Source organism: Phyllobates terribilis, unplaced genomic scaffold, assembly GCF_046119375.1.
Source record: "Phyllobates terribilis strain yellow unplaced genomic scaffold, ASM4611937v1 Scaffold_3__8_contigs__length_932513732, whole genome shotgun sequence".
In the NCBI taxonomy this organism is placed as follows: domain Eukaryota; kingdom Metazoa; phylum Chordata; class Amphibia; order Anura; family Dendrobatidae; genus Phyllobates; species Phyllobates terribilis.
Window position 1 is genome coordinate 30,829,372 of NW_027362763.1, and position 26,933 is coordinate 30,856,304.

Sequence of the window (26,933 nt, forward strand, 5' to 3'; positions counted from 1 at the left end):
AGTAGTTATATTCTTGCACATAGGGGGCAGTATTATAGTAGTTATATTCTTGTACATAGGGGCAGTATTATAGTTTTTATATTCTTGTACATAGGAGCAGTATTATAATAGTTATATTCTTGTACATAGGAGCAGTATTATAGTAGTTATATTCTTGTACATAGGGGCAGTATTATAGTAGTTATATTCTTGTACATAGGGGCAGTATTATAGTAGTTATATTCTTGTACATAGGGGCAGTATTATAGTAGTTATATTCTTGTACATGGGAGCAGTATTATAGTAGTTATATTCTTGTACATAGGGGCAGTATTAGAGTAGTTATATTCTTGTACATAGGGAGCAGTATTATAGTAGTTATATTCTTGTACATAGGACCAGTATTAAAGTAGTTATATTCTTGCACATAGGGGGCAGTATTATAGTAGTTATATTCTTGTACATAGGGGCAGTATTATAGTTTTTATATTCTTGTACATAGGAGCAGTATTATAATAGTTATATTCTTGTACATAGGAGCAGTATTATAGTAGTTGTATTCTTGTACATAGGAGCAGTATTATAGTAGTTATATTCTTGTACATAGGAGCAGTATTATAGTAGTTATATTCTTGTACATAGGGGGCAGTATTATAGTAGTTATATTCTTGTACATAGGAGCAGTATTATAGTAGTTATATTCTTGTACATAGGAGCAGTATTATAGTAGTTATATTCTTGTACATAGGAGCAGTATTATAGTAGTTATATTCTTGTACATAGGGGCTGTATTATAGTAGTTATATTCTTGTACTTAGGGAGCAGTATTATAGTAGTTATATTCTTGTACATAGGAGCAGTATTATAGTAGTTATATTCTTGTACATAGGGGCTGTATTATAGTAGTTATATTCTTGTACTTAGGGAGCAGTATTATAGTAGTTATATTCTTGTACATAGGGGGCAGTATTATAGTAGTTATATTCTTGTACATAGGGGGCAGTATTATAGTAGTTATATTCTTGTACATAGGAGCAGTATTATAGTAGTTATATTCTTGTACATAGGAGCAGTATTACAGTAGTTATATTCTTGTACATAGGGAGCAGTATTATAGTAGTTATATTCTTGTACATAGGAGCAGTATTATAGTATTTATATTCTTGTACATAGGAGCAGTATTATAGTAGTTATATTCTTGTACATAGGGGCTGTATTATAGTAGTTATATTCTTGTACTTAGGGAGCAGTATTATAGTAGTTATATTCTTGTACATAGGAGCAGTATTATAGTAGTTATATTCTTGTACATAGGGGCTGTATTATAGTAGTTATATTCTTGTACATAGGGAGCAGTATTATAGTATTTATATTCTTGTACATAGGAGCAGTATTATAGTAGTTATATTCTTGTACATAGGAGCAGTATTATAGTAGTTATATTCTTGTACATAGGGGCTGTATTATAGTAGCTATATTCTTGTACTTAGGGAGCAGTATTATAGTAGATATATTCTTGTACATAGGAGCAGTATTATAGTAGTTATATTCTTGCACATAGGGGGCAGTATTATAGTAGTTATATTCTTGTACATAGGAGCAGTATTATAATAGTTATATTCTTGTACATAGGAGCAGTATTATAGTAGTTATATTCTTGTACATAGGGGGAAGTATTATAGTAGTTATATTCTTGTACATAGGAGCAGTATTATAGTAGTTATATTCTTGTACATAGGAGCAGTATTATAGTAGTTATATTCTTGTACATAGGGGCTGTATTATAGTAGTTATATTCTTGTACTTAGTGAGCAGTATTATAGTAGATATATTCTTGTACATAGGAGCAGTATTATAGTAGTTATATTCTTGTACATAGGGGGCAGTATTATAGTAGTTATATTCTTGTACATAGGAGCAGTATTATAGTAGTTATATTCTTGTACAGAGGAGCAGTATTATAGTAGTTATATTCTTGTACATAGGGGCAGTATTATAGTAGTTATATTCTTGTACATAGGAGCAGTATTATAGTAGTTATATTCTTGTACATAGGGGGCAGTATTATAGTAGTTATATTCTTGTACATAAGAGCAGTATTATAGTAGTTATATTCTTGTACATAGGAGCAGTATTACAGTAGTTATATTCTTGTACATAGGAGCAGTATTATAGTAGTTATATTCTTGTACATAGGGGGCAGTATTATAGTAGTTATATTCTTGTACATAGGAGCAGTATTATAGCAGTTATATTCCTGTACATAGGAGCAGTATTATAGTAGTTATATTCTTGTACATAGGAGCAGTATTATAGCAGTTATATTCTTGTACATAGGGGCAGTATTATAGTAGTTATATTCTTGTACATAGGAGCAGTATTATAGTAGTTATATTCTTGTACATAGGAGCAGTATTATAGTAGTTATATTCTTGTACATAGGGGCAGTATTATAGCAGTTATATTCTTGTACATAGGAGCAGTATTATAGTAGTTATATTCTTGTTCATAGGGGCAGTATTATAGTAGATATATTCTTGTACATAGGGAGCAGTATTATAGTAGTTATATTCTTGTACATAGGAGCAGTATTATAGTAGTTATATTCTTGTACATAGGGGCAGTATTATAGTAGTTATATTCTTGTACATAGGAGGCAGTATTATAGTAGTTTTATTCTTGTATATAGGAGCAGTATTATAGTAGTTATATTCTTGTACATAGGGGCAGTATTATAGTAATTATATTCTTGTACATAGGAGCAGTATTATAGTAGTTATATTCTTGCACATAGGGGGCAGTATTATAGTAGTTATATTGTTGTACATAGGGGCAGTATTATAGTTTTTATATTCTTGTACATAGGAGCAGTATTATAGTAGTTATATTCTTGTACATAGGAGCAGTATTATAGTAGTTATATTCTTGTACATAGGGGGCAGTATTATAGTAGTTATATTCTTGTACATAGGAGCAGTATTATAGTAGTTATGTTCTTGTACATAGGGGCAGTATTATAGTAGTTATATTCTTGTACATAGGGGCAGTATTATAGTAGTTATATTCTTGTACATATGGGCAGTATTATAGTAGTTATATTCTTGTACATAGGGGCAGTATTATAGTAGTTATATTCTTGTACATGTGAGCAGTATTATAGTAGTTATATTCTTGTACATAGGAGCAGTATTATACTAGTTATATTCTTGTACATAGGGGCAGTATTATAGTAGTTATATTCTAGTACATAGGGGCAGTATTATAGTAGTTATATTCTTGTACATAGGAGGCAGTATTATAGTAGTTTTATTCTTGTACATAGGAGCAGTATTATAGTAGTTATATTCTTGTACATAGGGGCAGTATTATAGTAATTATATTCTTGTACATAGGAGCAGTATTATAGTAGTTATATTCTTGTACATAGGGGCAGTAATATAGTAGTTATATTCTTGTACATAGGAGCAGTATTATAGTAGTTATATTCTTGTACATAGAGGCAGTATTATAGTAGTTATATTCTTGTACATAGGGGCAGTATTATAGTAGTTATATTCTTGTACATAGGAGCAGTATTATAGTAGTTATATTCTTGTACATAGGAGCAGTATTATAGTAGTTATATTCTTGTACATAGGGGCTGTATTATAGTAGTTATATTCTTGTACTTAGGGAGCAGTATTATAGTAGATATATTCTTGTACATAGGAGCAGTATTATAGTAGTTATATTCTTGTACATAGGGGGCAGTATTATAGTAGTTATATTTTTGTACATAGGAGCAGTATTATAGTAGTTATATTCTTGTACATAGGAGCAGTATTATAGTAGTTATATTCTTGTACATAGGGGGCAGTATTATAGTAGTTATATTCTTGTACATAGGAGCAGTATTATAGTAGTTATATTCTTGTACATAGGAGCAGTATTATAGTAGTTATATTCTTGTACATAGGGGGCAGTATTATAGTAGTTATATTCTTGTACATAGGCGCAGTATTATAGTAGTTATATTCTTGTACATAGGAGCAGTATTACAGTTGTTATATTCTTGTACATAGGGAGCAGTATTATAGTAGTTATATTCTTTTACACAGGAGCAGTATTATAGTAGTTATATTCTTGCACATAGGAGCAGTATTATAGTATTTATATTCTTGTACATAGGGGCTGTATTATAGGAGTTATATTCTTGTACTTAGGGAGCAGTATTATAGTAGTTATATTCTTGTACATAGGAGCAGTATTATAGTAGTTATATTCTTTTACATAGGGGCTGTATTATAGTAGTTATATTCTTGTACATAGGGAGCAGTATTATAGTAGTTATATTCTTGTACATAGGAGCAGTATTATAGTAGTTATATTCTTGTACATAGGGGCTGTATTATAGTAGTTATATTCTTGTACATAGGGAGCAGTATTATAGTAGTTATATTCTTGTACATAGGAGCAGTATTATAGTAGTTATATTCTTGTACATAGGGGCTGTATTATAGTAGTTATATTCTTGTACATAGGGAGCAGTATTATAGTAGTTATATTCTTGTACATAGGAGCAGTATTATAGTATTTATATTCTTGTACATAGGGGCTGTATTATAGGAGTTATATTCTTGTACTTAGGGAGCAGTATTACAGTAGTTATATTCTTGTACATAGGAGCAGTATTATAGTAGTTATATTCTTGTACAAAGGGGCTGTATTATAGTAGTTATATTCTTGCACATAGGGGGCAGTATTATAGTAGTTATATTCTTGTACATAGGTGCAGTATTATAGTAGTTATATTCTTGTACATAGGAGCAGTATTATAGTAGTTATATTCTTGCACATAGGGGGCAGTATTATAGTAGTTATATTCTTGCACATAGGAGCAGTATTATAGTATTTATATTCTTGTACATAGGGGCTGTATTATAGGAGTTATATTCTTGTACTTAGGGAGCAGTATTATAGTAGTTATATTCTTGTACATAGGAGCAGTATTATAGTAGTTATATTCTTTTACATAGGGGCTGTATTATAGTAGTTATATTCTTGTACATAGGGAGCAGTATTATAGTAGTTATATTCTTGTACATAGGAGCAGTATTATAGTAGTTATATTCTTGTACATAGGGGCTGTATTATAGTAGTTATATTCTTGTACATAGGGAGCAGTATTATAGTAGTTATATTCTTGTACATAGAGGCAGTATTATAGTAGTTATATTCTTGTACATAGGGGCAGTATTATAGTAGTTATATTCTTGTACATAGGAGCAGTATTATAGTAGTTATATTCTTGTACATAGGAGCAGAATTATAGTAGTTATATTCTTGTACATAGGGGCTGTATTATAGTAGTTATATTCTTGTACTTAGGGAGCAGTATTATAGTAGATATATTCTTGTACATAGGAGCAGTATTATAGTAGTTATATTCTTGTACATAGGGGGCAGTATTATAGTAGTTATATTTTTGTACATAGGAGCAGTATTATAGTAGTTATATTCTTGTACATAGGAGCAGTATTATAGTAGTTATATTCTTGTACATAGGGGGCAGTATTATAGTAGTTATATTCTTGTACATAGGAGCAGTATTATAGTAGTTATATTCTTGTACATAGGAGCAGTATTATAGTAGTTATATTCTTGTACATAGGGGGCAGTATTATAGTAGTTATATTCTTGTACATAGGCGCAGTATTATAGTAGTTATATTCTTGTACATAGGAGCAGTATTACAGTTGTTATATTCTTGTACATAGGGAGCAGTATTATAGTAGTTATATTCTTTTACACAGGAGCAGTATTATAGTAGTTATATTCTTGCACATAGGAGCAGTATTATAGTATTTATATTCTTGTACATAGGGGCTGTATTATAGGAGTTATATTCTTGTACTTAGGGAGCAGTATTATAGTAGTTATATTCTTGTACATAGGAGCAGTATTATAGTAGTTATATTCTTTTACATAGGGGCTGTATTATAGTAGTTATATTCTTGTACATAGGGAGCAGTATTATAGTAGTTATATTCTTGTACATAGGAGCAGTATTATAGTAGTTATATTCTTGTACATAGGGGCTGTATTATAGTAGTTATATTCTTGTACATAGGGAGCAGTATTATAGTAGTTATATTCTTGTACATAGGAGCAGTATTATAGTAGTTATATTCTTGTACATAGGGGCTGTATTATAGTAGTTATATTCTTGTACATAGGGAGCAGTATTATAGTAGTTATATTCTTGTACATAGGAGCAGTATTATAGTATTTATATTCTTGTACATAGGGGCTGTATTATAGGAGTTATATTCTTGTACTTAGGGAGCAGTATTATAGTAGTTATATTCTTGTACATAGGAGCAGTATTATAGTAGTTATATTCTTGTACAAAGGGGCTGTATTATAGTAGTTATATTCTTGTACATACGAGCAGTATTATAGTAGTTATATTCTTGTACATAGGAGCAGTATTAAAGTAGTTATATTCTTGTACATAGGGGCTGTATTATAGTAGCTATATTCTTGTACTTAGGGAGCAGTATTATAGTAGATATATTCTTGTACATAGCAGCAGTATTATAGTAGTTATATTCTTGTACATAGGGGGCAGTATTATAGCAGTTATATTCTTGTACATAGGAGCAGTATTATAGTAGTTATATTCTTGTACATAGGAGCAGTATTATAGTAGTTATATTCTTGCACATAGGGGGCAGTATTATAGTAGTTATATTCTTGTACATAGGAGCAGTATTATAGTAGTTATATTCTTGTACATAGGAGCAGTATTATAGTAGTTATATTCTTGCACATAGGGGGCAGTATTATAGTAGTTATATTCTTGCACATAGGAGCAGTATTATAGTATTTATATTCTTGTACATAGGGGCTGTATTATAGGAGTTATATTCTTGTACTTAGGGAGCAGTATTATAGTAGTTATATTCTTGTACATAGGAGCAGTATTATAGTAGTTATATTCTTTTACATAGGGGCTGTATTATAGTAGTTATATTCTTGTACATAGGGAGCAGTATTATAGTAGTTATATTCTTGTACATAGGAGCAGTATTATAGTAGTTATATTCTTGTACATAGGGGCTGTATTATAGTAGTTATATTCTTGTACATAGGGAGCAGTATTATAGTAGTTATATTCTTGTACATAGGAGCAGTATTATAGTAGTTATATTCTTGTACATAGGGGCTGTATTATAGTAGTTATATTCTTGTACATAGGGAGCAGTATTATAGTAGTTATATTCTTGTACATAGGAGCAGTATTATAGTATTTATATTCTTGTACATAGGGGCTGTATTATAGGAGTTATATTCTTGTACTTAGGGAGCAGTATTATAGTAGTTATATTCTTGTACATAGGAGCAGTATTATAGTAGTTATATTCTTGTACATAGGGGCTGTATTATAGTAGTTATATTCTTGTACATAGGCAGCAGTATTATAGTAGTTATATTCTTGTACATACGAGCAGTATTATAGTAGTTATATTCTTGTACATAGGAGCAGTATTATAGTAGTTATATTCTTGTACATAGGGGCTGTATTATAGTAGCTATATTCTTGTACTTAGGGAGCAGTATTATAGTAGATATATTCTTGTACATAGCAGCAGTATTATAGTAGTTATATTCTTGTACATAGGGGGCAGTATTATAGCAGTTATATTCTTGTACATAGGAGCAGTATTATAGTAGTTATATTCTTGTACATAGGAGCAGTATTATAGTAGTTATATTCTTGCACATAGGGGGCAGTATTATAGTAGTTATATTCTTGTACATAGGAGCAGTATTATAGTAGTTATATTCTTGTACATAGGAGCAGTATTATAGTAGTTATATTCTTGTACATAGGGGGCAGTATTATAGTAGTTATATTCTTGTACATAGGAGCAGTATTATAGTAGTTATATTCTTGTACATAGGAGCAGTATTATAGTAGTTATATTCTTGTACATAGGGGCTGTATTATAGTAGTTATATTCTTGTACTTAGTGAGCAGTATTATAGTAGATATATTCTTGTACATAGGAGCAGTATTATAGTAGTTATATTCTTGTACATAGGGGGCAGTATTATAGTAGTTATATTCTTGTACATTGGAGCAGTATTATAGTAGTTATATTCTTGTACAGAGGAGCAGTATTATAGTAGTTATATTCTTGCACATAGGGGCAGTATTATAGTAGTTATATTCTTGTACATAGGAGCAGTATTATAGTAGTTATATTCTTGTACATAGGGGCAGTATTATAGTAGTTATATTCTTGTACATAAGAGCAGTATTATACTAGTTATATTCTTGTACATAGGAGCAGTATTATAGTAGTTATATTCTTGTACATAGGAGCAGTATTATAGTAGTTATATTCTTGTACATAGGAGCAGTATTATAGTAGTTATATTCTTGTACATAGGGGCTGTATTATAGTAGCTATATTCTTGTACTTAGGGAGCAGTATTATAGTAGATATATTCTTGTACATAGCAGCAGTATTATAGTAGTTATATTCTTGTACATAGGGGGCAGTATTATAGCAGTTATATTCTTGTACATAGGAGCAGTATTATAGTAGTTATATTCTTGTACATAGGAGCAGTATTATAGTAGTTATATTCTTGCACATAGGGGGCAGTATTATAGTAGTTATATTCTTGTACATAGGAGCAGTATTATAGTAGTTATATTCTTGTACATAGGAGCAGTATTATAGTAGTTATATTCTTGCACATAGGGGGCAGTATTATAGTAGTTATATTCTTGCACATAGGAGCAGTATTATAGTATTTATATTCTTGTACATAGGGGCTGTATTATAGGAGTTATATTCTTGTACTTAGGGAGCAGTATTATAGTAGTTATATTCTTGTACATAGGAGCAGTATTATAGTAGTTATATTCTTTTACATAGGGGCTGTATTATAGTAGTTATATTCTTGTACATAGGGAGCAGTATTATAGTAGTTATATTCTTGTACATAGGAGCAGTATTATAGTAGTTATATTCTTGTACATAGGGGCTGTATTATAGTAGTTATATTCTTGTACATAGGGAGCAGTATTATAGTAGTTATATTCTTGTACATAGGAGCAGTATTATAGTAGTTATATTCTTGTACATAGGGGCTGTATTATAGTAGTTATATTCTTGTACATAGGGAGCAGTATTATAGTAGATATATTCTTGTACATAGGAGCAGTATTATAGTATTTATATTCTTGTACATAGGGGCTGTATTATAGGAGTTATATTCTTGTACTTAGGGAGCAGTATTATAGTAGTTATATTCTTGTACATAGGAGCAGTATTATAGTAGTTATATTCTTGTACATAGGGGCTGTATTATAGTAGTTATATTCTTGTACATAGGCAGCAGTATTATAGTAGTTATATTCTTGTACATACGAGCAGTATTATAGTAGTTATATTCTTGTACATAGGAGCAGTATTATAGTAGTTATATTCTTGTACATAGGGGCTGTATTATAGTAGCTATATTCTTGTACTTAGGGAGCAGTATTATAGTAGATATATTCTTGTACATAGCAGCAGTATTATAGTAGTTATATTCTTGTACATAGGGGGCAGTATTATAGCAGTTATATTCTTGTACATAGGAGCAGTATTATAGTAGTTATATTCTTGTACATAGGAGCAGTATTATAGTAGTTATATTCTTGCACATAGGGGGCAGTATTATAGTAGTTATATTCTTGTACATAGGAGCAGTATTATAGTAGTTATATTCTTGTACATAGGAGCAGTATTATAGTAGTTATATTCTTGTACATAGGGGGCAGTATTATAGTAGTTATATTCTTGTACATAGGAGCAGTATTATAGTAGTTATATTCTTGTACATAGGAGCAGTATTATAGTAGTTATATTCTTGTACATAGGGGCTGTATTATAGTAGTTATATTCTTGTACTTAGTGAGCAGTATTATAGTAGATATATTCTTGTACATAGGAGCAGTATTATAGTAGTTATATTCTTGTACATAGGGGGCAGTATTATAGTAGTTATATTCTTGTACATAGGAGCAGTATTATAGTAGTTATATTCTTGTACAGAGGAGCAGTATTATAGTAGTTATATTCTTGCACATAGGGGCAGTATTATAGTAGTTATATTCTTGTACATAGGAGCAGTATTATAGTAGTTATATTCTTGTACATAGGGGGCAGTATTATAGTAGTTATATTCTTGTACATAAGAGCAGTATTATACTAGTTATATTCTTGTACATAGGAGCAGTATTATAGTAGTTATATTCTTGTACATAGGAGCAGTATTATAGTAGTTATATTCTTGTACATAGGGGGCAGTATTATAGTAGTTATATTCTTGTACATAGGAGCAGTATTATAGCAGTTATATTCCTGTACATAGGAGCAGTATTATAGTAGTTATATTCTTGTACATAGGAGCAGTATTATAGCAGTTATATTCTTGTACATAGGGGCAGTATTATAGTAGTTATATTCTTGTACATAGGAGCAGTATTATAGTAGTTATATTCTTGTACATAGGAGCAGTATTATAGTAGTTATATTCTTGTACATAGGGGCAGTATTATAGCAGTTATATTCTTGTACATAGGAGCAGTATTATAGTAGTTATATTCTTGTTCATAGGGGCAGTATTATAGTAGATATATTCTTGTACATAGGGAGCAGTATTATAGTAGTTATATTCTTGTACATAGGAGCAGTATTATAGTAGTTATATTCTTGTACATAGGGGCAGTATTATAGTAGTTATATTCTTGTACATAGGGAGCAGTATTATAGTAGTTATATTCTTGTACATAGGGGCAGTATTATAGTATTTATATTCTTGTACATAGGGGCTGTATTATAGGAGTTATATTCTTGTACTTAGGGAGCAGTATTATAGTAGTTATATTCTTGTACATAGGAGCAGTATTATAGTAGTTATATTCTTGTACAAAGGGGCTGTATTATAGTAGTTATATTCTTGTACATAGGCAGCAGTATTATAGTAGTTATATTCTTGTACATACGAGCAGTATTATAGTAGTTATATTCTTGTACATAGGAGCAGTATTATAGTAGTTATATTCTTGTACATAGGGGCTGTATTATAGTAGCTATATTCTTGTACTTAGGGAGCAGTATTATAGTAGATATATTCTTGTACATAGCAGCAGTATTATAGTAGTTATATTCTTGTACATAGGGGGCAGTATTATAGCAGTTATATTCTTGTACATAGGAGCAGTATTATAGTAGTTATATTCTTGTACATAGGAGCAGTATTATAGTAGTTATATTCTTGCACATAGGGGGCAGTATTATAGTAGTTATATTCTTGTACATAGGAGCAGTATTATAGTAGTTATATTCTTGTACATAGGAGCAGTATTATAGTAGTTATATTCTTGCACATAGGGGGCAGTATTATAGTAGTTATATTCTTGCACATAGGAGCAGTATTATAGTATTTATATTCTTGTACATAGGGGCTGTATTATAGGAGTTATATTCTTGTACTTAGGGAGCAGTATTATAGTAGTTATATTCTTGTACATAGGAGCAGTATTATAGTAGTTATATTCTTTTACATAGGGGCTGTATTATAGTAGTTATATTCTTGTACATAGGGAGCAGTATTATAGTAGTTATATTCTTGTACATAGGAGCAGTATTATAGTAGTTATATTCTTGTACATAGGGGCTGTATTATAGTAGTTATATTCTTGTACATAGGGAGCAGTATTATAGTAGTTATATTCTTGTACATAGGAGCAGTATTATAGTAGTTATATTCTTGTACATAGGGGCTGTATTATAGTAGTTATATTCTTGTACATAGGGAGCAGTATTATAGTAGTTATATTCTTGTACATAGGAGCAGTATTATAGTATTTATATTCTTGTACATAGGGGCTGTATTATAGGAGTTATATTCTTGTACTTAGGGAGCAGTATTATAGTAGTTATATTCTTGTACATAGGAGCAGTATTATAGTAGTTATATTCTTGTACATAGGGGCTGTATTATAGTAGTTATATTCTTGTACATAGGCAGCAGTATTATAGTAGTTATATTCTTGTACATACGAGCAGTATTATAGTAGTTATATTCTTGTACATAGGAGCAGTATTATAGTAGTTATATTCTTGTACATAGGGGCTGTATTATAGTAGCTATATTCTTGTACTTAGGGAGCAGTATTATAGTAGATATATTCTTGTACATAGCAGCAGTATTATAGTAGTTATATTCTTGTACATAGGGGGCAGTATTATAGCAGTTATATTCTTGTACATAGGAGCAGTATTATAGTAGTTATATTCTTGTACATAGGAGCAGTATTATAGTAGTTATATTCTTGCACATAGGGGGCAGTATTATAGTAGTTATATTCTTGTACATAGGAGCAGTATTATAGTAGTTATATTCTTGTACATAGGAGCAGTATTATAGTAGTTATATTCTTGTACATAGGGGGCAGTATTATAGTAGTTATATTCTTGTACATAGGAGCAGTATTATAGTAGTTATATTCTTGTACATAGGAGCAGTATTATAGTAGTTATATTCTTGTACATAGGGGCTGTATTATAGTAGTTATATTCTTGTACTTAGTGAGCAGTATTATAGTAGATATATTCTTGTACATAGGAGCAGTATTATAGTAGTTATATTCTTGTACATAGGGGGCAGTATTATAGTAGTTATATTCTTGTACATAGGAGCAGTATTATAGTAGTTATATTCTTGTACAGAGGAGCAGTATTATAGTAGTTATATTCTTGCACATAGGGGCAGTATTATAGTAGTTATATTCTTGTACATAGGAGCAGTATTATAGTAGTTATATTCTTGTACATAGGGGGCAGTATTATAGTAGTTATATTCTTGTACATAAGAGCAGTATTATACTAGTTATATTCTTGTACATAGGAGCAGTATTATAGTAGTTATATTCTTGTACATAGGAGCAGTATTATAGTAGTTATATTCTTGTACATAGGGGGCAGTATTATAGTAGTTATATTCTTGTACATAGGAGCAGTATTATAGCAGTTATATTCCTGTACATAGGAGCAGTATTATAGTAGTTATATTCTTGTACATAGGAGCAGTATTATAGCAGTTATATTCTTGTACATAGGGGCAGTATTATAGTAGTTATATTCTTGTACATAGGAGCAGTATTACAGTAGTTATATTCTTGTACATAGGAGCAGTATTATAGTAGTTATATTCTTGTACATAGGGGCAGTATTATAGCAGTTATATTCTTGTACATAGGAGCAGTATTATAGTAGTTATATTCTTGTTCATAGGGGCAGTATTATAGTAGATATATTCTTGTACATAGGGAGCAGTATTATAGTAGTTATATTCTTGTACATAGGAGCAGTATTATAGTAGTTATATTCTTGTACATAGGGGCAGTATTATAGTAGTTATATTCTTGTACATAGGAGGCAGTATTATAGTAGTTTTATTCTTGTATATAGGAGCAGTATTATAGTAGTTATATTCTTGTACATAGGGGCAGTATTATAGTAATTATATTCTTGTACATAGGAGCAGTATTATAGTAGTTATATTCTTGCACATAGGGGGCAGTATTATAGTAGTTATATTGTTGTACATAGGGGCAGTATTATAGTTTTTATATTCTTGTACATAGGAGCAGTATTATAGTAGTTATATTCTTGTACATAGGAGCAGTATTATAGTAGTTATATTCTTGTACATAGGGGGCAGTATTATAGTAGTTATATTCTTGTACATAGGAGCAGTATTATAGTAGTTATGTTCTTCTACATAGGGGCAGTATTATAGTAGTTATATTCTTGTACATAGGGGCAGTATTATAGTAGTTATATTCTTGTACATATGGGCAGTATTATAGTAGTTATATTCTTGTACATAGGGGCAGTATTATAGTAGTTATTTTCTTGTACATGTGAGCAGTATTATAGTAGTTATATTCTTGTACATAGGAGCAGTATTATACTAGTTATATTCTTGTACATAGGGGCAGTATTATAGTAGTTATATTCTAGTACATAGGGGCAGTATTATAGTAGTTATATTCTTGTACATAGGAGGCAGTATTATAGTAGTTTTATTCTTGTACATAGGAGCAGTATTATAGTAGTTATATTCTTGTACATAGGGGCAGTATTATAGTAATTATATTCTTGTACATAGGAGCAGTATTATAGTAGTTATATTCTTGTACATAGGGGCAGTAATATAGTAGTTATATTCTTGTACATAGGAGCAGTATTATAGTAGTTATATTCTTGTACATAGAGGCAGTATTATAGTAGTTATATTCTTGTACATAGGGGCAGTATTATAGTAGTTATATTCTTGTACATAGGAGCAGTATTATAGTAGTTATATTCTTGTACATAGGAGCAGTATTATAGTAGTTATATTCTTGTACATAGGGGCAGTATTATAGTAGTTATATTCTTGTACATAGGAGCAGTATTATAGTAGTTATATTCTTGTACATAGGAGCAGTATTATAGTATTTATATTCTTGTACATAGGGGCTGTATTATAGGAGTTATATTCTTGTACTTAGGGAGCAGTATTATAGTAGTTATATTCTTGTACATAGGAGCAGTATTATAGTAGTTATATTCTTGTACATAGGGGCTGTATTATAGTAGTTATATTCTTGTACATAGGGGGCAGTATTATAGCAGTTATATTCTTGTACATAGGAGCAGTATTATAGTAGTTATATTCTTGTACATAGGAGCAGTATTATAGTAGTTATATTCTTGTACATAGGGGGCAGTATTATAGTAGTTATATTCTTGTAGAATCATAGAATCATAGAATCATAGAATGGTAGAGTTGGAAGGGACCTCCTGGGTCATCTGGTCCAACCCCCTGCTCAAAGCAGGATTCACTAGATCATCTTAGACAGATGTCTGTCCAGCCTCTGTTTGAAGACGTCCATTGAAGGGGAACTCACCACCTCTCGTGGCAGCCTGTTCCACTCATTAATCACCCTAACTGTCAAAAAGTTTTTTCTAATATCTAATCTGTGTCTCCTCCCATTTAGTTTCATCCCATTGCTTCTAGTCTTTCCTTGTGCAAATGAGAATAAAGATGATCCTTCTACAATGTGACAGCCCTTGACATATTTGTAGACAGCTATTAAGTCTCCTCTCAGTCTTCTTTTTTGCAAGCTAAACATTCCCAAATCCTGCAACCGTTCCTCATAGGACATGGTTTGCAGACCAGTCACCATTCTGGTCGCTCTTCTCTGAACTTGCTCCAGTTTGTCTATGTCTTTTTTAAAATGTGGTGCCCAAAACTGTACACAGTATTCCAGATGAGGTCTGACCAAAGAGGAGTAAAGACCGATAATAACTTCACGTGATCTAGACTGTATGCTTCTGTTAATACATCCCAGAATTGTATTTGCCTTTTTTGCTGCTGCATCACACTGTTGACTCATGTTCAGTCTATGATCTATTAGTATACCTAAGTCTTTTTCACATGTACTGTTGCTTAGCTCTATTCCTCCCATTCTGTATATGCTTTTTTCATTTTTATTGCCCAGATGTAGTACTTTGCATTTTTCCCTGTTAAAAACCATTCTGTTGGTTGCTGCCCACTGCTCCAGTTTATTTAGGTCTTTTTGAATCCTCTCTCTCTCTTCTCTAGTATTAGCTATCCCTCCTAGCTTTGTGTCATCAGCAAATTTAATCAGTTTACCCTCAATTCCTTCATCTAAATCATTGATAAAGATGTTGAACAATACAGGACCCAGGACGGAGCCCTGTGGTACCCCACTTGAGACATTCATCCAGCTGGATGTGAAGCCATTTACAACCACCCTTTGAGTCCGATCACTAAGCCAGTTATGAATCCACCTAACAGTTGCCTGGTCCATTGCATACTTGGTCATTTTTTCAATAAGGATGGTGTGAGATACTTTGTCAAATGCTTTGCTGAAGTCAAGATATACTATATCTACAGCATTTCCTTGATCCACCCAGTCAGTGATTCTGTCATAGAAGGAAATTAAGTTAGTCTGACATGACTTGTTAGTTACAAACCCATGCTGACTCTGGTTAATCACTTCATTCTTATCCATGTACTTACATACATGTTGTTTAATAATTTGTTCAAAGATCTTTCCTGGTATAGAAGTCAGACTCACCGGCCTATAGTTCCCTGGGTCCACCTTCTTCCCCTTTTTGAAGATAGGAACAACATTTGCTCTTCTCCAGTCTTCTGGGACTTCTCCTGTTCTCCAAGAATTTTCAAAGATTATGGAGAGTGGTTCTAAAATTTCTTCTACGATCTCCTTCAGTACTCTGGGGTGTAATTCATCTGGACCTGGAGACTTGAACTCATTTATGTTAGCTAAATATTCCCTCACAATCTTTCTGTTTACAGATAACTTGGATTCCTCTATTCCTTTAAAAGGACAGTGAAGATCAGTTGATGTTACATTTTCTTTCTGAGAGAAAACAGATGCAAAATAGGAATTAAAAAGTTCGGCCTTCTCAACATCCTCTCTTACCATTTCTCCATTTTCATCCTGTAAAAATCCTATAGCATCTTTGACTTTTCTTTTACATTTGACATACCCCCAAAATCCTTTTTTATTGCTTTTGACATCTCTTGCAAGCCTTAATTCATTGTCAGCTTTAGCTAACCTGATACGTGCCCTGCAGGATCTGCAGACTGCATTATAATCTTCTTTAGATATGCCTCCCTCTTTCCATTTAATAAACATTTCTTTCTTTCTTTTTAGCATGTGTTTAAGTTCTGTGTTCATCCATCCTGGTTTCCTTAAATGCTTCCCATTCTTCCTACTTTTCGGGATTGTTAACGATTGTGCTTTGAGAATCTCATTTTTAAAAATTTCCCATCCTTCCTGGACATTTTTGTCCTTAAGGACATCCAGCCATTGGATCCCTCCTATTCTCTTTCTGAGTCTCTTAAAATCTGCCTTTCTAAAATCTAACCTTGAAGTCTGAGTCTTCACATGTCTTCCTCCTCTAGTTATCCAAAATTCTATAATAGCATGATCGCTGCCTCCTAGGGTCCCAGCCACCTTTACCTCCTCAACCATTTCCTCCCTGTTTATAAGGATTAGATCCAAAGTAGCAGATCCCCTTGTTTTCTCCCCTACCTTTTGGAAGATAAAGTTGTCAGCAAGAGAGGATAAGAATTTGCTTGACCTGTTAGTTTTACTTGAGAGAGATTCCCAACAAATGTCTGGATAGTTGAAATCTCCCATGACCACTACGTCATATTTTTTGGAGAACTTGGTCATTTGATACATAAAGAGTTCATCCATATCTTCAGCTTGCCCAGGTGGCCTGTAGTAAATGCCTACAATGGTGTCCTTTCCGTTGTTCTCTCCTTGTATGCTTACACAAACAGTTTCCACAGAACTCCCAGTCTCTGAAGCTTCAATCTCTGTGCAGATATACGCTTTTCTAACATACAATGCGACACCTCCTCCTCGTTTATCAAGTCTGTTTCTTGCAAATAAGTTGTATCCTTTTAGCCTTTTATTCCAATCATGTGTATCGTCCCACCAAGTTTCAGTGATTCCAATGACATCATATTCCTTTTCCTGCATTAGTAGTTCCAATTCTCCTTGTTTGTTGCCCATGCTTTGTGCATTTGTATAAAAACATTTTAGTTTGTGATTGGTTTCTCTTCCTCCCATATTTTTATTATTTAAATTGTTTTGTCTTTGTTCTTCCTTTCCACTTCCAGTAGCAGAGATCTCAATAGTATTTGTCAGCTGTATGGCTTTTTCTGGCCTTTTGCTTCCCTTCCCACATTGTTCTAGTTTAAAGCTCTTCTGATGAGTGTAGCAAGGCGACTTCCAAATACATGTTTTCCAGTCTTCGTAAGGTGCACCCCATCTCTAGCAAGTAGTCCATCGTATAGGTAATTCATTCCGTGATCCAGAAATCCAAATCCTTGTTGACGGCACCATCGATGTAGCCAGTTGTTCACCTGTAGAATCTTATTCCACCTCATTGTTCCATGGCCATCCACTGGCAGGATGGATGAGAAGACCACCTGCGCTCCCAATACTTTCACTTTCTTGCCTAAGTCTTCAAAGTCACTGCAGATGGTTTCCAGGTCCTTTCTTGCGGTGTCATTTGTCCCCACATGTATTAGCAGGAATGGGTAGTGATCTGTAGGTCTGAAGAGTCTTGATATCCTGTCAGACACATCTTTAATTTTATTAAAGTAGTTATATTCTTGCACATAGGAGCAGTATTATAGTAGTTATATTCTTGTACATAGGGGGCAGTATTATAGTAGTTATATTCTTGTACATAGGAGCAGTATTATAGTAGTTATATTCTTGTACATAGGAGCAGTATTATAGTAGTTATATTCTTGTACATAGGAGCAGTAATATAGTAGTTATATTCTTGAACATAGGGGGCAGTATTATAGTAGTTATATTCTTGTACATAGGAGCAGTATTATAGTAGTTATGTTCTTGTACATAGGAGCAGTATTATTGTAGTTATATTCTTGTACATAGGAGCAGTATTATAGTAGTTATATTCTTGTACATAGGGGGCAGTATTATAGTAGTTATATTCTTGTACATAGGAGCAGTATTATAGTAGTTATATTCTTGTACATAGGGGGCAGTATTATAGTAGTTATATTCTTGTACATAGGAGCAGTATTATAGTAGTTATATTCTTGTACATAGGAGCAGTATTATAGCAGTTATATTCTTGTACATAGGAGCAGTATTATAGTAGTTATATTCTTGTACATAGGGAGCAGTATTATAGTAGTTATATTCTTGTACATAGGAGCAGTATTATAGCAGTTATATTCCTGTACATAGGAGCAGTATTATAGTAGTTATATTCTTGTACATAGGAGCAGTATTATAGCAGTTATATTCTTGTACATAGGGGCAGTATTATAGTAGTTATATTCTTGTACATAGGAGCAGTATTATAGTAGTTATATTCTTGTACATAGGAGCAGTATTATAGTAGTTATATTCTTGTACATAGGGGCAGTATTATAGCAGTTATATTCTTGTACATAGGAGCAGTATTATAGTAGTTATATTCTTGTTCATAGGGGCAGTATTATAGTAGATATATTCTTGTACATAGGAGCAGTATTATAGTAGTTATATTCTTGTACATAGGAGCAGTATTATAGTAGTTATATTCTTGTACATAGCAGCAGTATTATAGCAGTTATATTCCTGTACATAGGAGCAGTATTATAGTAGTTATATTCTTGTACATAGGAGCAGTATTATAGCAGTTATATTCTTGTACATAGGGGCAGTATTATAGTAGTTATATTCTTGTACATAGGAGCAGTATTATAGTAGTTATATTCTTGTACATAGGAGCAGTATTATAGTAGTTATATTCTTGTACATAGGGGCAGTATTATAGCAGTTATATTCTTGTACATAGGAGCAGTATTATAGTAGTTATATTCTTGTACATAGGAGCAGTATTATAGCAGTTATATTCTTGTACATAGGAGCAGTATTATAGTAGTTATATTCTTGTACATAGGGAGCAGTATTATAGTAGTTATATTCTTGTACATAGGAGCAGTATTATAGCAGTTATATTCCTGTACATAGGAGCAGTATTATAGTAGTTATATTCTTGTACATAGGAGCATTATTATAGCAGTTATATTCTTGTACATAGGGGCAGTATTATAGTAGTTATATTCTTGTACATAGGAGCAGTATTATAGTAGTTATATTCTTGTACATAGGAGCAGTATTATAGTAGTTATATTCTTGTACATAGGGGCAGTATTATAGCAGTTATATTCTTGTACATAGGAGCAGTATTATAGTAGTTATATTCTTGTTCATAGGGGCAGTATTATAGTAGATATATTCTTGTACATAGGGAGCAGTATTATAGTAGTTATATTCTTGTACATAGGAGCAGTATTATAGTAGTTATATTCTTGTACATAGGGGCAGTAATATAGTAGTTATATTCTTGTACATAGGAGCAGTATTATAGTAGTTATATTCTTGTACATAGAGGCAGTATTATAGTAGTTATATTCTTGTACATAGGGGCAGTATTATAGTAGTTACATTCTTGTACATAGGGGCAGGAATAGAGTAGTTATATTCTTGTACATAGGGAGCAATATTAAAGTAGTTATATTCTTGTACATAGGAGCAGTATTAAAGTAGTTATATTCTTGCACATAGGGGGCAGTATTATAGTAGTTATATTCTTGTACATAGGGGCAGTATTATAGTTTTTATATTCTTGTACATAGGAGCAGTATTATAGTAGTTATATTCTTGTACATAGGAGCAGTATTATAGTAGTTATATTCTTGTACATAGGGGGCAGTATTATAGTAGTTATATTCTTGTACATAGGAGCAGTATTATAGTAGTTATGTTCTTGTACATAGGGGCAGTATTATAGTAGTTATATTCTTGTACATAGGGGCAGTATTATAGTAGTTATATTTTTGTACATATGGGCAGTATTATAGTAGTTATATTCTTGTACATAGGGGCAGTATTATAGTAGTTATATTCTTGTACATGTGAGCAGTATTATAGTAGTTATATTCTTGTACATAGGAGCAGTATTATAGTAGTTATATTCTTGTACATAGGGGCAGTATTATAGTAGTTATATTCTTGTACATAGGGGGCAGTATTATAATAGTTATATTCTTGTACATAGGGGCAGTATTATAGTAGATATATTCTTGTACATAGGAGCAGTATTATAGTAGTTATATTCTTGTACATAGGAGCAGTATTATAGTAGTTATATTTTTGTACATAGGGGCAGTATTATAGTAGTTATATTCTTGTACATAGGGGGCAGTATTATAGTAGTTATATTCTTGTATATAGAAGCAGTATTATAGTAGTTATATTCTTGTACATAGGAGCAGTATTATAGTAGTTATATTCTTGTACATAGGGGGCAGTATTATAGTAGTTATATTCTTGTACATAGGAGCAGTATTATAGTAGTTATATTCTTGTACATAGGAGCAGTATTATAGTAGTTATATTCTTTTACATAGGAGCAGTATTATAGTAGTTATATTCTTGTACATAGGGGCTGTATTATAGTAGTTATATTCTTGTACTTAGGGAGCAGTATTATAGCAGATATATTCTTGTACATAGGAGCAGTATTATAGTAGTTATATTCTTGTACAAAGGGGGCAGTATTATAGTAGTTATATTTTTGTACATAGGAGCAGTATTATAGTAGTTATATTCTTGTACATAGGAGCAGTATTATAGTAGTTATATTCTTGTACATAGGGGGCAGTATTATAGTACTTATATTCTTGTACATAGGAGCAGTATTATAGTAGTTATATTCTTGTACATAGGAGCAGTATTATAGTAGTTATATTCTTGTACATAGGGGGCAGTATTATAGTAGTTATATTCTTGTACATAGGAGCAGTATTATAGTAGTAATATTCTTGTACATAGGAGCAGTATTACAGTAGTTATATTCTTGTACATAGGAGCAGTATTATAGTAGTTATATTCTTGTACATAGGAGCAGTATTATAGTAGTTATATTCTTGTACATAGGGGGCAGTATTATAGTAGTTATATTCTTGTACATAGGAGCAGTATTATAGTAGTAATATTTTTGTACATAGGAGCAGTATTACAGTAGTTATATTCTTGTACATAGGGGGCAGTATTATAGTAGATATATTCTTGTACATAGGGAGCAGTATTATAGTAGTTATATTCTTGTACATAGGAGCAGTATTACAGTAGTTATATTCTTGTACATAGGGAGCAGTATTATAGTAGTTATATTCTTGTACACAGGAGCAGTATTATAGTAGTAATATTCTTGTACATAGGAGCAGTATTATAGTATTTATATTCTTGTACATAGGGGCTGTATTATAGGAGTTATATTCTTGTACTTAGGGAGCAGTATTATAGTAGTTATATTCTTGTACATAGGAGCAGTATTATAGTAGTTATATTCTTGTACATAGGGGCTGTATTATAGTAGTTATATTCTTGTACATAGGGGGCAGTATTATAGCAGTTATATTCTTGTACATAGGAGCAGTATTATAGTAGTTATATTCTTGTACATAGGAGCAGTATTATAGTAGTTATATTCTTGTACATAGGGGGCAGTATTATAGTAGTTATATTCTTGTACATAGGAGCAGTATTATAGTAGTTATATTCTTGTACATAGGAGCAGTATTATAGTAGTTATATTCTTGTACATAGGGGGCAGTATTATAGTAGTTATATTCTTGTACATAGGAGCAGTATTATAGTAGTTATATTCTTGTACATAGGAGCAGTATTATAGTAGTTATATTCTTGAACATAGGGGGCAGTATTATAGTAGTTATATTCTTGTACATAGGAGCAGTATTATAGTAGTTATGTTCTTGTACATAGGAGCAGTATTATTGTAGTTATATTCTTGTACATAGGAGCAGTATTATAGTAGTTATATTCCTGTACATAGGGGGCAGTATTATAGTAGTTATATTCTTGTACATAGGGAGCAGTATTATAGTAGTTATATTCTTGTACATAGGGGGCAATATTATAGCAGTTATATTCTTGTACATAGGGGGCAGTATTATAGCAGTTATATTCTTGTACATAGGGGGCAGCATTATAGTAGTTATATTCTTGTACATAGGGGGCAGTATTATAGTAGTTATATTCTAGTACATAGGGGAAGTATTATAGTAGTTATAATCCTGTACAAAGGGGGCAGTATTATAGTAGTTATATTCTTGTACATAGGGAGCAGTATTATAGTAGTTATATTCTTGTACATAGGGAGCAGTATTATTGTAGTTATATTCTTGTACATAGGGGCAGTATTATAGTAGTGATATTCTTGTACATAGGGGGCAGTATTATAGTAGTTATATTCTTGTACAAAGGGTGCAGTATTATAGTAGTTATATTCTTGTATATAGGGGGCAGTATTATAGTAGTTATATTCTTGTACATAGGGGGCAGTATTATAGTAGTTATATTCTTGTACATAGGGGAAGTATTATAGTAGTTATATTCTTGTACATAGGAGCAGTATTATAGTAGTTATATTCTTGTACATAGGTGCAGTATTATAGTAGTTATATTCTTGTACATAGGAGCAGTATTATAGTAGTTATATTTTTGTACATAGGGGAAGTATTATAGTAGTTATATTCTTGTACATAGGGGAAGTATTATAGTAGTTATATTCTTGTACATAGGAGCAGTATTATAGTAGTTATATTCTTGTACATATGGGGCAGTATTATAGTAGTTATATTCTTGTACATAGGAGCAGTATTATAGTAGTTATATTCTTGTACATAGGGAGCAGTATTATAGTAGTTATATTCTTGTACATAGGGAGCAGTATTATAGTAGTTATATTCTTGTACATAGGGGGTAGTCTTATAGTAGTTATATTCTTGTACATAGGGGGCAGTATTATAGTAGTTATATTCTTGCACATAGGGGGCAGTATTATAGTAGTTATATTCTTGTACATAGGAGCAGCATTATAGTAGTTATATTCTTGTATATAGGGGGCAGTATTATAGTAGTTATATTCTTGTACATAGGGGGTAGTCTTATAGTAGTTATATTCTTGTACATAGGGGGTAGTCTTATAGTAGTTATATTCTTGTACATAGGGGGCAGTATTATAGTAGTTATATTCTTGTACATAGGAGCAGCATTATAGTAGTTATATTCTTGTATATAGGGGGCAGTATTATAGTAGTTATATTCTTGCACATAGGGGTAGTATTATAGTAGTTATATTCTTATACATAGGAGCAGTATTATAGTAGTTATATTCTTGTATATAGGAGCAGTATTATAGTAGTTATATTCTTGTACATAGGAGCAGTATTATAGTAGTTATATTCCTGTATATAGGAGCAGTATTATAGTAGTTATATTCTTGTACATAGGAGCAGTATTATAGTAGTTATATTCTTGTACATAGGGGGCAGTATTATAGTAGTTATATTCTTGTACATAGGGGGCAGTATTATAGTAGTTATATTCTTGTACATAGGAGCAGTATTATAGTAGTTATATTCCTGTACATAGGGGGCAGTATTATAGTAGTTATATTCTTGTACATAGGAGCAGTATTATAGTAGTTATATTCTTGTACATAGGGAGCAGTATTATAGTAGTTATATTCTTGTACATAGGAGCAGCATTATAGTAGTTATATTCTTGTACATAGGAGCAGTATTATAGTAGTTATATTCTTGTACATAGGAGCAGTATTATAGTAGTTATATTCTTGTACATAGGGAGCAGTATTATAGTAGATATATTCTTGTACATAGGAGCAGTATTATAGTAGTTATATTCTTGTACATAGGAGCAGTATTATAGTAGTTATATTCTTGTACATAGCAGCAGTATTATAGCAGTTATATTCCTGTACATAGGAGCAGTATTATAGTAGTTATATTCTTGTACATAGGAGCAGTATTATAGCAGTTATATTCTTGTACATAGGGGCAGTATTATAGTAGTTATATTCTTGTACATAGGAGCAGTATTATAGTAGTTATATTCTTGTACATAGGAGCAGTATTATAGTAGTTATATTCTTGTACATAGGGGCAGTATTATAGCAGTTATATTCTTGTACATAGGAGCAGTATTATAGTAGTTATATTCTTGTACATAGGAGCAGTATTATAGCAGTTATATTCTTGTACATAGGAGCAGTATTATAGTAGTTACATTCTTGTACATAGGGAGCAGTATTATAGTAGTTATATTCTTGTACATAGGAGCAGTATTATAGCAGTTATATTCCTGTACATAGGAGCAGTATTATAGTAGTTATATTCTTGTACATAGGAGCATTATTATAGCAGTTATATTCTTGTACATAGGGGCAGTATTATAGTAGTTATATTCTTGTACATAGGAGCAGTATTATAGTAGTTATATTCTTGTACATAGGAGCAGTATTATAGTAGTTATATTCTTGTACATAGGGGCAGTATTATAGCAGTTATATTCTTGTACATAGGAGCAGTATTATAGTAGTTATATTCTTGTTCATAGGGGCAGTATTATAGTAGATATATTCTTGTACATAGGGAGCAGTATTATAGTAGTTATATTCTTGTACATAGGAGCAGTATTATAGTAGTTATATTCTTGTACATAGGGGCAGTAATATAGTAGTTATATTCTTGTACATAGGAGCAGTATTATAGTAGTTATATTCTTGTACATAGAGGCAGTATTATAGTAGTTATATTCTTGTACATAGGGGCAGTATTATAGTAGTTACATTCTTGTACATAGGGGCAGGAATAGAGTAGTTATATTCTTGTACATAGGGAGCAATATTAAAGTAGTTATATTCTTCTACATAGGAGCAGTATTAAAGTAGTTATATTCTTGCACATAGGGGGCAGTATTATAGTAGTTATATTCTTGTACATAGGGGCAGTATTATAGTTTTTATATTCTTGTACATAGGAGCAGTATTATAGTAGTTATATTCTTGTACATAGGAGCAGTATTATAGTAGTTATATTCTTGTACATAGGGGGCAGTATTATAGTAGTTATATTCTTGTACATAGGAGCAGTATTATAGTAGTTATGTTCTTGTACATAGGGGCAGTATTATAGTAGTTATATTCTTGTACATAGGGGCAGTATTATAGTAGTTATATTTTTGTACATATGGGCAGTATTATAGTAGTTATATTCTTGTACATAGGGGCAGTATTATAGTAGTTATATTCTTGTACATGTGAGCAGTATTATAGTAGTTATATTCTTGTACATAGGAGCAGTATTATACTAGTTATATTCTTGTACATAGGGGCAGTATTATAGTAGTTATATTCTAGTACATAGGGGCAGTATTATAGTAGTTATATTCTTGTACATAGGGGGCAGTATTATAATAGTTATATTCTTGTACATAGGGGCAGTATTATAGTAGATATATTCTTGTACATAGGAGCAGTATTATAGTAGTTATATTCTTGTACATAGGAGCAGTATTATAGTAGTTATATTCTTGTACATAGGGGCAGTATTATAGTAGTTATATTCTTGTACATAGGGGGCAGTATTATAGTAGTTATATTCTTGTATATAGAAGCAGTATTATAGTAGTTATATTCTTGTACATAGGAGCAGTATTATAGTAGTTATATTCTTGTACATAGGGGGCAGTATTATAGTAGTTATATTCTTGTACATAGGAGCAGTATTATAGTAGTTATATTCTTGTACATAGGAGCAGTATTATAGTAGTTATATTCTTTTACATAGGAGCAGTATTATAGTAGTTATATTCTTGTACATAGGGGCTGTATTATAGTAGTTATATTCTTGTACTTAGGGAGCAGTATTATAGCAGATATATTCTTGTACATAGGAGCAGTATTATAGTAGTTATATTCTTGTACATAGGGGGCAGTATTATAGTAGTTATATTTTTGTACATAGGAGCAGTATTATAGTAGTTATATTCTTGTACATAGGAGCAGTATTATAGTAGTTATATTCTTGTACATAGGGGGCAGTATTATAGTACTTATATTCTTGTACATAGGAGCAGTATTATAGTAGTTATATTCTTGTACATAGGAGCAGTATTATAGTAGTTATATTCTTGTACATAGGGGGCAGTATTATAGTAGTTATATTCTTGTACATAGGAGCAGTATTATAGTAGTAATATTCTTGTACATAGGAGCAGTATTACAGTAGTTATATTCTTGTACATAGGAGCAGTATTATAGTAGTTATATTCTTGTACATAGGAGCAGTATTATAGTAGTTATATTCTTGTACATAGGGGGCAGTATTATAGTAGTTATATTCTTGTACATAGGAGCAGTATTATAGTAGTAATA